The 13261-nt window shown below is 53.9% G+C and overlaps 1 protein-coding gene across 1 annotated transcript in view; it reads right to left on the reverse strand.

Moving 5' to 3' along the window:
• Positions 1–13240, reverse strand: part of MYO9B (myosin IXB) — a 133221-nt gene extending 119981 nt beyond the window's left edge. The window contains 1 exon segment of the mRNA XM_033199749.1: positions 13147–13240. The gene's annotated coding sequence lies outside the window, so the exon portion shown is untranslated.
• Positions 13241–13261: the final 21 nt, after the last annotated feature.

Here is a 13261-nt window from a genome sequence, read left to right on the forward strand (position 1 = left end):
GCCTGGGAGATCAAGCTGTGATAGTGCCACGGCACTCCAGCCTGGGCAACAGAGACAGATCCTGTTTCTCTCTCTCTTACACACACACAAAGTAAGCGGGGCTGCTTCCAAGAATCCACTGCAGAGGTGAATGGGCTCATATCAGTCTGGCACAGGACATCACAGGAATTGGTGGGCATCACTGGTGGCCCAGGCCCTGCTAAGGAGCCAAGTCCTAGGGACGGGACAGGGCAGGGATGGGAAACTCCTTGGGGAGCAGCTGGGGGAGCCAGCAGGGCCAAGAAACAGCGTCCGCAGGGCAAAAATCACAGAGAGAAGCATTTCCAGTGGGTAGTTCATTCGTGTTCCCCAAAACTCATGCTTACCCCAAAACTCAGAATGTGACCTTGTTTGGAAATAAAGTCTTTGGGGATGTAGTCAATTAAGATCAGGTTGTACTAGACTAGGGTGGGCTCCAAATCCAAAGACTTGTATCCTTATAAACGGAAAAGAGACACATGTGCACACAGAGGGAAGATGGCACATGAATAAAGATGGAGGCAGGGATTGGAGTGATGTGACCACAGACCACGGAACGCCTGGAGCCCCAGAAGCTAGAACAGGCAGGAAGAGTCCTCCCCTAGAGCCTCCAGAGGGAGTGTGGTCCTGCTGACACCTTTTTTTTTTGAGATGGAGTCTTGCTCTGTCGCCCAGGCTGGAGTGCAGTGGTGCGATCTCAGCTCGCTGCAACCTCCACATCCTGGGTTCAAGTAATTCTCCTGCCTCAGCCTCCTGAGGAGCTGGGATGACAGGCACCCACGACCATGCCTGGCTAATTTTTTGTTTGTTTGTTTGCTTGTTTTTGAGACGGAGTTTCGCTCTTGTTGCCCAGGCTGGAGTGCAATGGCGCGATCTCGGCTCACTGTAACCTCCGCCTCCCAGGTACAAGCGATTCTCCTGTCTCCGCCTACCAAGTAGCTCAGATTATAGGCATGCACCACCATGCCTCGCTAATTTTTTTGTATTTAGTAGAGACAGGGTTTCACCGTGTTAGTCAGGCTGGTCGTGAACTCCTGACTTCAGGTGATCCACCCGCCTCGGACTCCCAAAGTGTTGTGATTATTGGCATGAGCCATCGTGCCGGGCCAACACCTTCATTTCAGACTTGTGGCCTCCTCAGCCACCCCAGGATAGGTACTTAGTTACGGAAACCCCACGACATGAATCCAGTTGCCCAGTGCCAAAGACCTTGAGTGGAACACTCAGGCCAGAAAGTAGCTGGGTGAGCCCTTCGGTTGTTCCAGCCTTTTTTCTGCCTTAACTGAATATTCCCAAGAAGCTCATCCCAAATGCTCTCTCATGACTTCTGCCAATTCCACGCTCACCCACGGGGAGTTGAATGTGTTCTTCTGAATCTGTTCAGATTTTCCCTTGTCTTCCACAAGGCGTTCCATGAGACCTTCCATCCAGCCTGACTGTTCTGAGCCCCACGTCCTGGAGAAAGTCCCTTCCCAGGTATGTGTTCTGTCAGCACGTTCTGGCCACCCGCTTCCCCACAGCCCAAGTGCTCTCTGACCTGTGCTATATGCCCACCCCTCCAGGCCCTGGGGTCTCCCTCCCTGGGATCTGTGCTGATGTTTCAGAGGAGGCTGTCTTCTTTCAACATATGGTTAACAAATGTTCCTCCAGTGCTCACCCCGGGCCAGGCTGAAGCTGGGCACAGGAGAGAGAATGTGGAGGTGAAGGAGACAGAAAACACACTCACCACAAAGCAAGGAGGTATTTGCAACAGCGATAAGTGCTTTGGGGAGGAAAAATCCAGCATAATTGTGTTAGCACAGCAGTTCTCAGCCAGGAGTGAGTCTGTCCCCACTGGGACAGACATCTGTCTGGAGACCTTTTTTTTTTTTTTTTTGAGATGAAGTCTTGCTCTGTTTTCCAGGCTGAAGTACAGCAGCGCTATTTCAGCTCGCTGTCACCTCTGCCTCACGGGTTCAAGTGATTCTCATGCCTCAGCCTCCCAAGTAGCTGGGACAAAATGCACCCGCCACCATACCCAGCTAATTTTTGTATTTTTAGTAGAGATGGGGTTTCTCCATGTTGGCCAGGCTGGTCTTGAACTCCTGGCCTCAAGCGATCCGCCTGCCTCAGCCTCCCAAAGTGTTGGAATTACAGGCGTGAGCCACTGTGCCTGGCCATGGAGACATTTTGGATGTTACCACTTGCGGCAAGGGGATACTGCATCTTGTAAGTGGAGGCCAGAGATGCCGCTCAGTGTCCCACAGTGCACGGCATGGCCCCCACAGCAAAAAATAATTGGCCCCAATACGAGCCAGGCCAAGGTGGGGAAGCCAGGGATAGGAACCCATGGGGCAGTGCTCAGGGCAAATGGTTGCTGAGGCCTGTATAGTGCAAACGAGCTGGACGCGCCCGGAGCTTGAGGACAGCAGCCCAGGCGAGGGCGGGGAGCGGGCAGGCGGGGTCAGAGCGGTTCTGAGAACAAGGAGCCCAGTGTGGCCGGTGGGTCCAAGGCTGGAGGCGGGGAGAGAGAAGCCGAGATGGGGAAGGTCAGATCCTCCAGGGCCCTGCAAATGTGGTTAGATTTTCATGCAAGTCCGACAGGGGAGCCCCATGTGGTTTGATGCAGGGGCACCAGGACCAGAGTGACATTAAGAAAATGTTACCATCTGTGGCAGATGGACTGTGGGGGGCCTGGGTGGAAGCATGTCCTGTGAGTGACTTGGGGGGAGCTGACATTTGCCTGGATCAGGCCCATGAGATGCAGGTGGGTTCTGTTCACAGGTAGAAGGCTGAGCCACTGGGCCCCGCAGGTGGCTGGGCTGCAGGTCCTTCCCGGGTGACCTGTGGGCTTGTAAACGAAGATGGGGAGGGCAGCCAGGGACGTGGGTCTGGAAGGGCAGACACCTCTGCAATCACACAGCCCATCTGTCGTCATGCCCAGAGGGAAAGCCATCTCAAGGGTAAGAACAGGGGTCTCCCTATGTTGCCCAGGCTAGGCTCGAATTCCTGGGTTCAAGCAATCCTCCCACCTCAGCTTCTGGAGTAGCTGGGACTACAGGTGCAAGTCCACACTCAGCTAATTTTTCTATTTTTTTTTTAAAGATGAGATCTCCCTATGTTGCCCAGGCCAGTCTCAAACTTCTGGGCTCAAGTGATTCTCCTGCCTTGGCCTCCCAAAGAGCTGAAATTGCAGGCATGAATCACTGCTCCTGGCTAGAACATTTACATCACCTTAAAAAGAAACCCTGTACCTTTTAGCTATCACCTATTCCACTAATTCCCCAAAAGACCCCTGAGTTTATTCCCATTCTCCACATCTGCTGAGCTGCCTAGGTGGCTCGCGACCTGGCCACCCATCTGTTCCAGGCTTCTGGCTTCCACGTGGAGTGCTCTCTGCATGCCAGGATCCCCCCATGCCGCCTATCCGCGATCCAGCCCTTGTGGCCTTCAGAGAGATGCTCCTCCTCCTGGCCAGGAAACCCACCCTCTGCCCGGTTTCTACAAAGGACCTCCCAGGCTCAAGCTGGTTCCACTTTCTGATCACCTGAGAGTGGAACCAGATGGTGGGGGGCAATGGTCCCAGGATTTGCTGCCACCAATGTCTTTGGTGAAACAGCCACTCCCCAGCTCCCCTTGAAGCTCATCCCTGTGCCAGGGACCCTGGTGATCACACCACGAAGGCAGGTGAGAAATGAGTCGCCTCAGGCCAGTCATGGGCTTGACCTGCAGGTCTCAACAGGCTCTGCTTGCCCCTGAAAAGCTTGGTGTTCTTCTGTATCAGTGTTTCTCCACTGGAACAGACTCTGCCCTCAGGGGACACTTGGCAACCTCTGTCCTGAGACTTTTTTTTTTCCCCTTTGAGACAGAGTCTTGCTCTGTTGCCCAGGCTGGAGTGCAGTGGCATGATCTTGGCTCACTGCAATCTCTACTTCCTGGGTTCAAGCTATTCTTGTGCCTCAGCCTCCCAACTAGCTGGGATTACAGGTGCACACCACCAAGCCTGGCTAATTTTTTGTGGTTTTTTTTTTGTATTTTTAGTAGAGACGGGATTTTGCCATGTTGGCCAGGCTGGTCTCAAACTCCTAGCTTCAAGTGATCTGCCCGCCTCAGTCTCCCAAAGTGTTGGGGTTACAGGTGTGATCCACTGTGCCTGGCCCTGAGACATATTTGGTTGTCGGGACAGGGAGGATGCTATCAACATGAAGAGGGCTGAGGCTGGAAATGCTGCTCCACACCCCGTGGTGCTCAGGGCCCCACCACAGAGACAGACCCAGCCACAAATATCAGCAGTGCTGAGGGTGAGAGACCCTACATTAATTATTTGGAAAAAAATTGATTCCTTCCTCACACTAAACACCAGAATGCACAGAATACGTTCCTAATAATTTTTTTTTTTTTTTTGAGATGAGTCTCTCTCTGTCACCCAGGCTGGAGTGCAGTGGCACCATCTTGGTTCACTGCAGCCTCGACCTCCCAGGTTCAAGTGATCCTCTGGCTTCAGCCTCCTGAGTAGCTGGGACCACAGGCATGTGCCAACACACCTGGCTAATCGTTTTGTAGAGATGGGGATTCACTATGTTGCCGGGGCTGGTCTGGAACTCCTGGGCCCAGGGGATCCTCCCACCTCTGCCTCCCAAAGTGCTGGAATTACAGGCATGGACGACCGCACTTGGCCCCCAGTGGGTTACTAACCAGGAGAATCTACCTAGTCTCTCTGATTTCTCTCCTCTCTCCTTCCCCATTCACTTTGTGTATTTAAATGTGTGAGCTGGGTGCAGCAGCTCACGCCTGTAATCCCAGCACTTTGGGAGGCTAAGGCAGGCAGATCACCTGAGGTCAGGAGTTCAAGACCGGCCTGGCCAACATGGTGAAATCCCACCTCTACTAAAAATACAAAAATTAGCTGGGCATGGTAGTGGGTGCCTGTAATCCCAGCTACTTGGGAGGCTGAGGCAGGAGAATCGATCACTTGAACCCAGGAGGTGGAGGTTGCAGTGAGCCGAGACTGCGCCATTGCACTCCAGCCTGGGCAGCAAGAACAAAACTCCATCTCAAAAAAAAAAAAAAAAAAAAAAAAATGTGCGCAGCATCCTAGGACTTCAGTCAGTAAGATGATGACAGACGCAAACTCATTTAGGAGTCAACAGAACCCCAAACTAGTGTTTCTCACCCAGGGCTGACTCTGCCCTCCAGGAGACACTTGGTCATGTCTGGAGACATTTTTGGTTATCCAGACACGGAGGAGGGGATGCTACTGGCATCTGAAGGGTGGAGGCCAGGGACGCTGTTCAACACCCTACAGTGCAGACAGCAGTTCCTACCCAAGAGAATGATCTGCCCCCAATGTCACCAATGCTGCGGCTGAGAAGCTATGCTTTAAATCAATCAGAAAAGTGGCTGCGCATGGTGGCTCATGCCTGTAATCCCAGCACTTTGGGAGGCTGAGGCGGGTGATCGCTTGAGCCCAGGAGTTCCAGACCAGGCAACATGGTGAAACGCCGTCTCCATAAGCAATACAAAAATTAGCCTGGCGTGGTAGTGACTGCCTGCAGTCCCAGCTACTAGGGAGAATGAGGTAGGAGGATCACTTGAGCCCAGGGAGGTCGTCAAGGCTGCAGTGAGCCAAGATCATACCACTGCGCTTTAGCCTGGGTGACAGAGTGAGACCCTGTCTCAAAAAAAAAAAAAAAAAAGGAACATTTGCATACTTTCAGCCTCCTAAGGACCCATGGGCCCTTGACATGTTAGCATGGTTCCAACCCCATGCTCACTTGGCCGCAGGATATTGAGAGCGTGGGGTGCAACAGGGAGCCAGCCTTGTGGAGGCACCCGTCCTGGTTCAGGCCACTTTCTTCACTCCAGGACACCCCAACCCTTACCTTCTCCCTTCCCTGCTAAATCATGGGGCTGACTCCCAAGGGACCACCCGGGAAAAGGAACCAGTTTCCATGGCGCCTGTGGGCCAAATAAGTACGACTGCACTTTCTCTGCCTCTCTTGTTCTCGTGCCCACCCAATAAATAGCATCTCCACGTGACAAGACGAGCACCTCAGGGGTCTTCCCAAGCAGTGGACAAGCTACCCCCGACCCTGATGGCACATTCACCAGGAAATTAAGGCCCTGCGTGAATCCCCGTACCCTGGGAATCAAAATCTCAAACGTCACCCTCCTGCCCCCGATCTCATCTGCCCTGGAATGGGATGCAGAAGGTGGCAGACGCCTCCTCGTGGAGATGCTCTGAGCAGTGAGCCCAGGAAGATCCACAGCAAAGCCTTGAGCCTCCCCCTGCTGCTGTGCCGCTGTGACTTCACTCATAAGGAAGCAGCGGTGCCCACCTCGCAGGCAGATGACCCATGGTACGGCTGATGGGCGAAGCTCTCAGGTCTCCCACTTCCCCCATAAGCGAGTCCCCAGGCCAGGCCGGCTCCCATCACAGGCTCGCCCGCTGCTGGCACCTTCACAGACCCCACTGGGCTATTAATTTGACTTCTATGCTCGTGACTCCTGGCTGAATATCTGAACAGAGGCGAGGGCTATTTCTGTTCTCCTCAGTCTCCCCAAGGGCCAGCTCTGAGCCCGGCTCCCAGCCAATACTTCCTTTTTGCTGAAGGATTTTAAGACATTCCAGAAACTTCTTTTGTTCAATCACTTGTGACAGCAGTTGGTCCTAAGGTCACTTGGGTCCCTGAGTGGAGTTACTTTGGATATCCCTTGCCCCTGACGCCGGCAATACTGAGAACAGAGACACCCCCGCCCCATGCCCTGTTCGTAAACTTCATCCTGCTTCCCCACCAGGCACACACGGCCTCGTGGGCCTGGCCCTCAACACATCTCCTGTAAAATCCCACGGGATCCACTCCTCCCTGGGCTGGGTCCTCACCTCTGTTTTTTTTTTTTCTTTCTTTTTTTTTTTTTGACGGGCTCACTCTTGCCCAGGCTGGAGTGCAGTGGCGCGGGATCACGGCTCACTGCAACTTCTGCCTCCCGGGTTCAAGCAATTCTCCTGCCTCAGCCACCCAAGTAGCTGGGATTACCGGTGCGTGCCACTACACCCGGCTGATTTTTGTATTTTTAGTAGAGACTGGGTTTCATCATGTTGGCCAAGCTGGTCTCAAACTCCTGACCTTAGGTGATCCTCCCACCTCGGCCTCCCAAAGTGCTGGGATTACAGGCGTGGGCCAGGCCTCTCACCTCTCTTTAGTCACCCTTGAATGTATGAGTGTGAGATCTGGAAAATTTCCAACAGGGAGCTTCCAACATTGATGCAGCCAACCAACCTACTCATCCTTAAAGTGTTTATTTAGAGGAGTGAGAAAAGACAAAATGGACCTGTTCTCTATTGACACGATCATTTCCCCCCAGATTCCTGTATTATCTGAAAATGTAATTTGAGGCCAGGCGCAGTGGCTCATGTCTCTTATTGCAGCACTTTGGGAGGTTGAGCGGGCGGATCACCTGATGTCAGGAGTTTAAGACCAGCCTGGTCAACACAATGAAAATCCATCTCTACTAAAAATACAAAAATTAGTTGGGCGTGGTGGTGCACGCCTGTAATCCCAGCTACTCGGGAGGCTGAGGCAGGAGAATTTGCAGTGAGCTGAGATCGCATCACTGCACTCCGGCCTGGGTGACAGAGCGAGACTCTGTCCCCCCCCACATAAATAATAAATAAAAATACAATTTGAATTTGCACCTTTCTCAGTGTTATGGGCTGAGCTGTGTCCACCACTCCCCCCCACAAACAAATATTCACATATTGAAATCCTAAACCTCAGACCTTCAGAGTATGAGTATACTTGGATCTTTTTTTTTTTTTTTTTTGAGATAGGGGTGTCGTTCTGTCACCCAGGCTGGAATGCAGTGCCATGATCATAGCTCACTGTAGCCTGAAACTCCCAGGCTCAAGTGATCCTTCTGTCTCAGCTTCTCAAAGTGCTAGGACCACAGGCATTCACCATCAAGTCCAGCTAATTTTAGTATTTTTTTGTAGAGATGGGATCTTGCTATGTTGTCCATGTTGGTCTTAAACTCTTGGCCTCAAGCGATCCTCCCGCCTCGGCCTCCCAAAAGGCTGAGATTACAGGCGTGTGCCACCAAGCCTGGCCTAGAGGCAGGGTCTTTATGGGGATGATTCACTTAAAATTATGTCATTAGGGTGGGCCCCCTTCCCTATGACTGCCGTCCTCGTAAGATGAAATCTGGACACAGAGACAGGCACAGAGGGAGGACGATGTAAAGACCCAGGGAGAGACGGCTGTGTATGAGCCAACAGAGAGAGGCTTGGAACAGATTCTCACAGCCCTCCGAAGGCACGAACCCTGCCAACACCTTGATCTTGAATGTGATCTTAAACGTCTGGCCTCTAGAACTGAGAGCCAATATATTTCTGTCATTTTGGCCACCCAGCGTGCGGTTCTGTTACAGCAGCCCTAGCAAACTCAGGCACCCAGCAACAACAGCCATCAAATACCCCTAGCGGGGCTCCTTCTCGTGCACATACAGTCCTGTGCAGCAGGGCAGAGATGGGTTTTAAACAAGTGAGTCAGACAAGGATATCTTATTCATCACTCCGACGAACCCACGGGCTGAACCCTTGAATCACTACTTTATTTATCATCGGGCTCGGGCTCAGAAAGTCTCGCTGAGGAAATGAGTAGAACCCAAACTCGTCAGCTGCATTTCTGAAACATGCCTAATCTCTGAGGCTCTGTCCCAGCCACGATAGAAACTGAAAGGGAACGGGGCTCTGGGCTGTGGCGGTGGGCTGGTGTGGAGACAGAGCCCTTTGTTCTGCCACTCCAGGGACCACGAGGGCAGAAGAGAAGGGCTTGTCTTGCTCTGCCGAGAGGCCGCCTGGGGCTGTCTGAATGGCCGGCCGAGCAGGGGCAGCCTGGCACAGCTGGGCTGGGGATGCCGGGCACACAAAGGGCTGGTGGGTGGGGTGCGGGGGCAGCACCCAGAAGGGACCGTCAGTCCCGTGGCCCCAGAGCGTTTCCTCCAATCAAGGGAAAGCAGCAAAGTCACGGTCAAGGAGGGGGCCAAGCAGGGAAGGGGAGAGCAAGATGGACCAAGAACAAAAATTCAGCAGTATGTGCTTGGGAACGGGTGGGCGAAAGGGTCCACGGAAGAGATAACGCAGCTTACAAAAGCGACGTTTATCCAGGGCAACCTCCCAAGTAGTTCTTGGGAGAGAATCTAATACCTCTAATCTCAGAAGAAAAGCAACAGATCGTTCTAAGACAAGGACAGTTCCTCCAGAAATCCAGGTCAGTCATAAGACAAAGAAGAGAAAGACAAGGGCGCCCGCTGTCCACCCTGGGGCACGTTGCCTAACCTCCCCCCCACAGTCAGTTCCTACCTGTTCCTCCTTTTTATCGAGACCTGCTCCCTCTGATTAAGAACTGACTGGATGGCAGGATTCAGTTCCTGGTCTCTGCCCCCGTTCCCAATCTTAGTGGCAGTTTCTCAGGGGGCTCCACAAACACCAAGGACCCACTAAGGCAATGATGGGCCCTAGAGGCGAACCAGGTTTTACTAATGAGCATCACATTTCACCTGCAGAGGTGATTCTGGCCGCCCCCGCCAGGGGACACGTGGCCATGGCTGGAGTCATTTTCGGTTGTTACCCCTTAGAGGGCACGGAATACTATTGGCATCTCATGGGAGACAGCCAGGGACACTATTCGACGTTCTACAGTGCACAGCCCCGAGTGTCAATGGTGGTGTGGTTGAGAAACTGCCCTGGAGATTTGGGCTTCCCCAGTTAAAGGTTACTAAGGATCCTGCATGTTTCTAGAAAGCTCAAGGAACCATCTCTGAAGTTATCACCTGCCTGGGCCTGTTTCTGTATCAGGAAGATAAGAACAAGGACCCTCGCGCTGCCGGTTGGCAGAATGAGAGAGCTGGGATGCTCTGTACAGGCCGGGCTTCAAATGTATCTCTGCTTGAGCAATCCCTTCTGCCCGGCGTGGTTTAACATGTGGTATCTTTCCAGGTTTGACCTGGGGCCAGCCACCACTTCCAAGGAAACCTGCTGGAATCCCCCTTGTCCTAAAGATTGCATTGGTTGTTCCTAATTCTGCCCCTATAATATCTTGTGGCCCCTCTGTCACTGTACTGATGACCTGATCTGAATTCCATTCCTTTTTATTTTTTTATTTTTGAGGGTGTCTCGCTCTGTCCCCCAGACTGGAGTGCAATGGCACGATCTTGGCTCACGGCAACCTCCACCTCCTGGGTTCAAGCAATTCTCCTGTCTCAGCCTCCAGAGTAGCTGGGACTATAGGCGCCTGCCACCACGCCCGGCTAATTTTTGTATTTTTAGTAGAGACAGAGTTTCTCCATATTGGTCAGGCTGGTCTTGAACTCCTGACCTGGTGATCCACCCGCCTCGGCCTCCGAAAGTGCTGGGATTACAGGCGTGAGCCACCGCGGCCCAGCCTGAACTCCGCGGCCCAGCCTGAACTCCATTCTTTCTGAAGAGGAAGTGCAAGGTTGCGGCGGGGGCGGGAGCGGTGGTTGGGGGGGCACCTCTGTCCCCAGGAATCTACCAAGCGCCTGGCAGAATCAACCCTTGCCTAACTGAAATCTAGGCCCACCCAAGACACACCATTTGGAAGAGATGAGGAATGGGAAACAGCAAGTTAACAGGTCCCGGTGGGGAGAGAATAACGAATCCTACAGCCAAACAGAAAGGGGAGATTCCTACGTCTCTACCTGCTCCACTGAGTCACCAGACTGGACCCGAGGGAGGGTACTGCCTCGGGATTTCCAGAAATTTGCAGTTTCCAAAGCTTTGGGAATAGGTGCAATGTGCAAAAGTACTTTCGACAATGCAATTTTTTATTTGGACGATGAAGAAGCGGTAAAAATCAATCAATCAATCAATCAATCATTTTTGGATATAAACTGTAGAATGGAAAACGGAATAAAAGCAGGATTATCGTAGCCAGGAATGAAGAGTGGGGGTGCTGTGTGGAGTTCAAGGCCGGGAGTGGGGGGGACAGGGACTGGAGACAAGACAGTGATGAGAAGAGTTGGGTTTCACGTTGAAAAATGCTGATGGCCGGGCGCGGTGGCTCAAGCCTGTAATCCCAGCACTTTGGGAGGCCGAGACGGGCGGATCACGAGGTCAGGAGATCGAGACCATCCTGGCTAACACGGTGAAACCCCGTCTCTACTAAAAATACAAAAAACTAGCCGGGCGCGGTGGCGGGCGCCTGTAGTCCCAGCTACTCGGGAGGCTGAGGCAGGAGAATGGCGTAAACCCGGGAGGCGGAGCTTGCAGTGAGCTGAGATCTGGCCACTGCACTCCAGTCCGGGCGACAGAGCGAGACTCCGCCTCAAAAAAAAAAGAAAAATGCTGATGGAGGTCAATTCATTCATTTTGCAGGTGAGAGGACAGAAACAGGCACAGAGACTTGAGCAAAGCCAGGATCTCCAACACAGTGCTCCCTCCACAAGACCCTGCTTGGCCATTCTCTAGGGGCAGGAAGAGGTCATCGCAGGGCTGTGGGATCAGAAGATCGCGGTCCTGTTCACTGGGGTGTCTTGGCCAGGGCAAGCCCACAGTTCAATGTCTGCAGGAGGCATGACTGTGGGCTGTCACTGCCTGTCCTGGGGCAAGCCAGGCCAAAGCCACCTTTCCTAAAGGCTAGAATATTCTGGAAGTGAAGGGGGTGCTCATCTTTCTGCGGCCCTCTTTATATCCCAACTACCCAGGTTCATCTCTTGAATGAGCTATAAACTAAATATAAGCTGGGGTTCCCCAGCCCTTCTGGCAGATCCCAGATGAAGATCCCCACACTTGGGAAAGGGGAGAAAGCACCCTGCACAAAGTCCCTGCCGGGGCCACAAGAGTCAGGCCTGTCAGATGTGAATAACTTTCCTGTCTCCCAGGTCACCTCCAGCTGCTCCTGGACACCCTAAGATTCTGAAGACTCCAACACCAAAAAACAAACCGAGTTAGGACCCTCTGGCTGCAAAACACAGTGTCCCCACCGGCTCCCACCTCAGACAGAGGCACAGAGAAGCCTTCCCTTAAAGAGCCCTGGCCTCCAGGGTGCCCAGGAAAGGAGGACTCGTGGCTGTCGTGCCTCTCCAGAGCTGAGCTCAGAGCAACCGGGGGACAGATTTCCTGTATGTCGTTTTACCCATTTAAGTCCAAGGATGCAGCTCTGCGGAGGTGGCAACAGTCCTGTACATGAGGGTGCATGCACACTCCCTCCTGAAAAACAGTTCCGGCCTCACAGCCGGCCCTGAGGTCTCTTCCTTGGATCGAGGGAATCCCAGAATCCCGCTAGTCCTGTCTTAAAGGGAGGGTGGTGACGTTTCCAAGACCAGGAGACTGGCACAGAGGGTGTTGGGACGCGTCCCCGGTCACCCAGCTGTTGAGTGTGAAGTCAGGAAGGACATGAATCAAGAGGGGAGGGTGGGCGGGACGGAATCTCCAGGAGCTGCACCTCAACATCTATCTGCACGGGGCCATTCTAACCCCTTCCTTCTCTTCCCTCCTCTCCTGGCCCTCCCTCCCTAAGCCTACCCTTAGTTCTTACCACGACTTCTACTCCGTTTACTTCCCTTTCAGCTCCCATTTCCCCGCTTCCCAATAGCCGGCTGCCGCATCAGTTAGTTCAGAACCCCCCGCACTTACTGAGCGCCCACTGGGGGCCAGGCGCCGCCCTCTTCTCAGACACCCTTCCTTCAATCGCGCGGGCAAACGTCCCCAGATCGGTCTCGCACCCCTTCCCCCCCACCGCACCCCGGCTGTCCCGCCACTGGCCTTGCCCACTCCCCCAGCCTGGGCCTCTCGTTCCCGCCTCCTCGCCTCCCCACAACGCCGTTTCCTGCGACCCCCCAATTACCACTTAAGCCACGTCCTCTTCAGAGAAGCTGCTCAAAGCCACAAGACTCACCCCCCCACGCCCGCGAACTCCCTCACCAGCTCCATCTCCATCCACTTTCTCCTTCACCATCTCGCTTCCACCTCATCCCTAGCAACCTCTCCAAGACCCCTAGGCTCGTTCCCGCCCCCTCCACCCCTGCTGTCGCGTCCCCCATCAGCCCTCAGCTCCGTCCCTCTTCTGCGCAGCCCCCAAAGGCAGGCTTCGAGCTCGAGTCGCCAACCCGAGGCCGCCTGGAACTCACCTGGCCTCGGCCGCCGCGCGCCGCCGGTCCCGGGCCGGGTCCCCGGCCGGACGACCGCCTGCCCGCCCGCCGCTGCTCCGACCGCTCCGCCCCGCCGCGCCCGCCGCTCCCCCGC

The sequence above is a fragment of the Trachypithecus francoisi genome, unplaced genomic scaffold (assembly GCF_009764315.1).
Source record: "Trachypithecus francoisi isolate TF-2019V2 unplaced genomic scaffold, Tfra_2.0 Lachesis_group5, whole genome shotgun sequence".
NCBI classification, from domain to species: Eukaryota; Metazoa; Chordata; class Mammalia; order Primates; family Cercopithecidae; genus Trachypithecus; species Trachypithecus francoisi.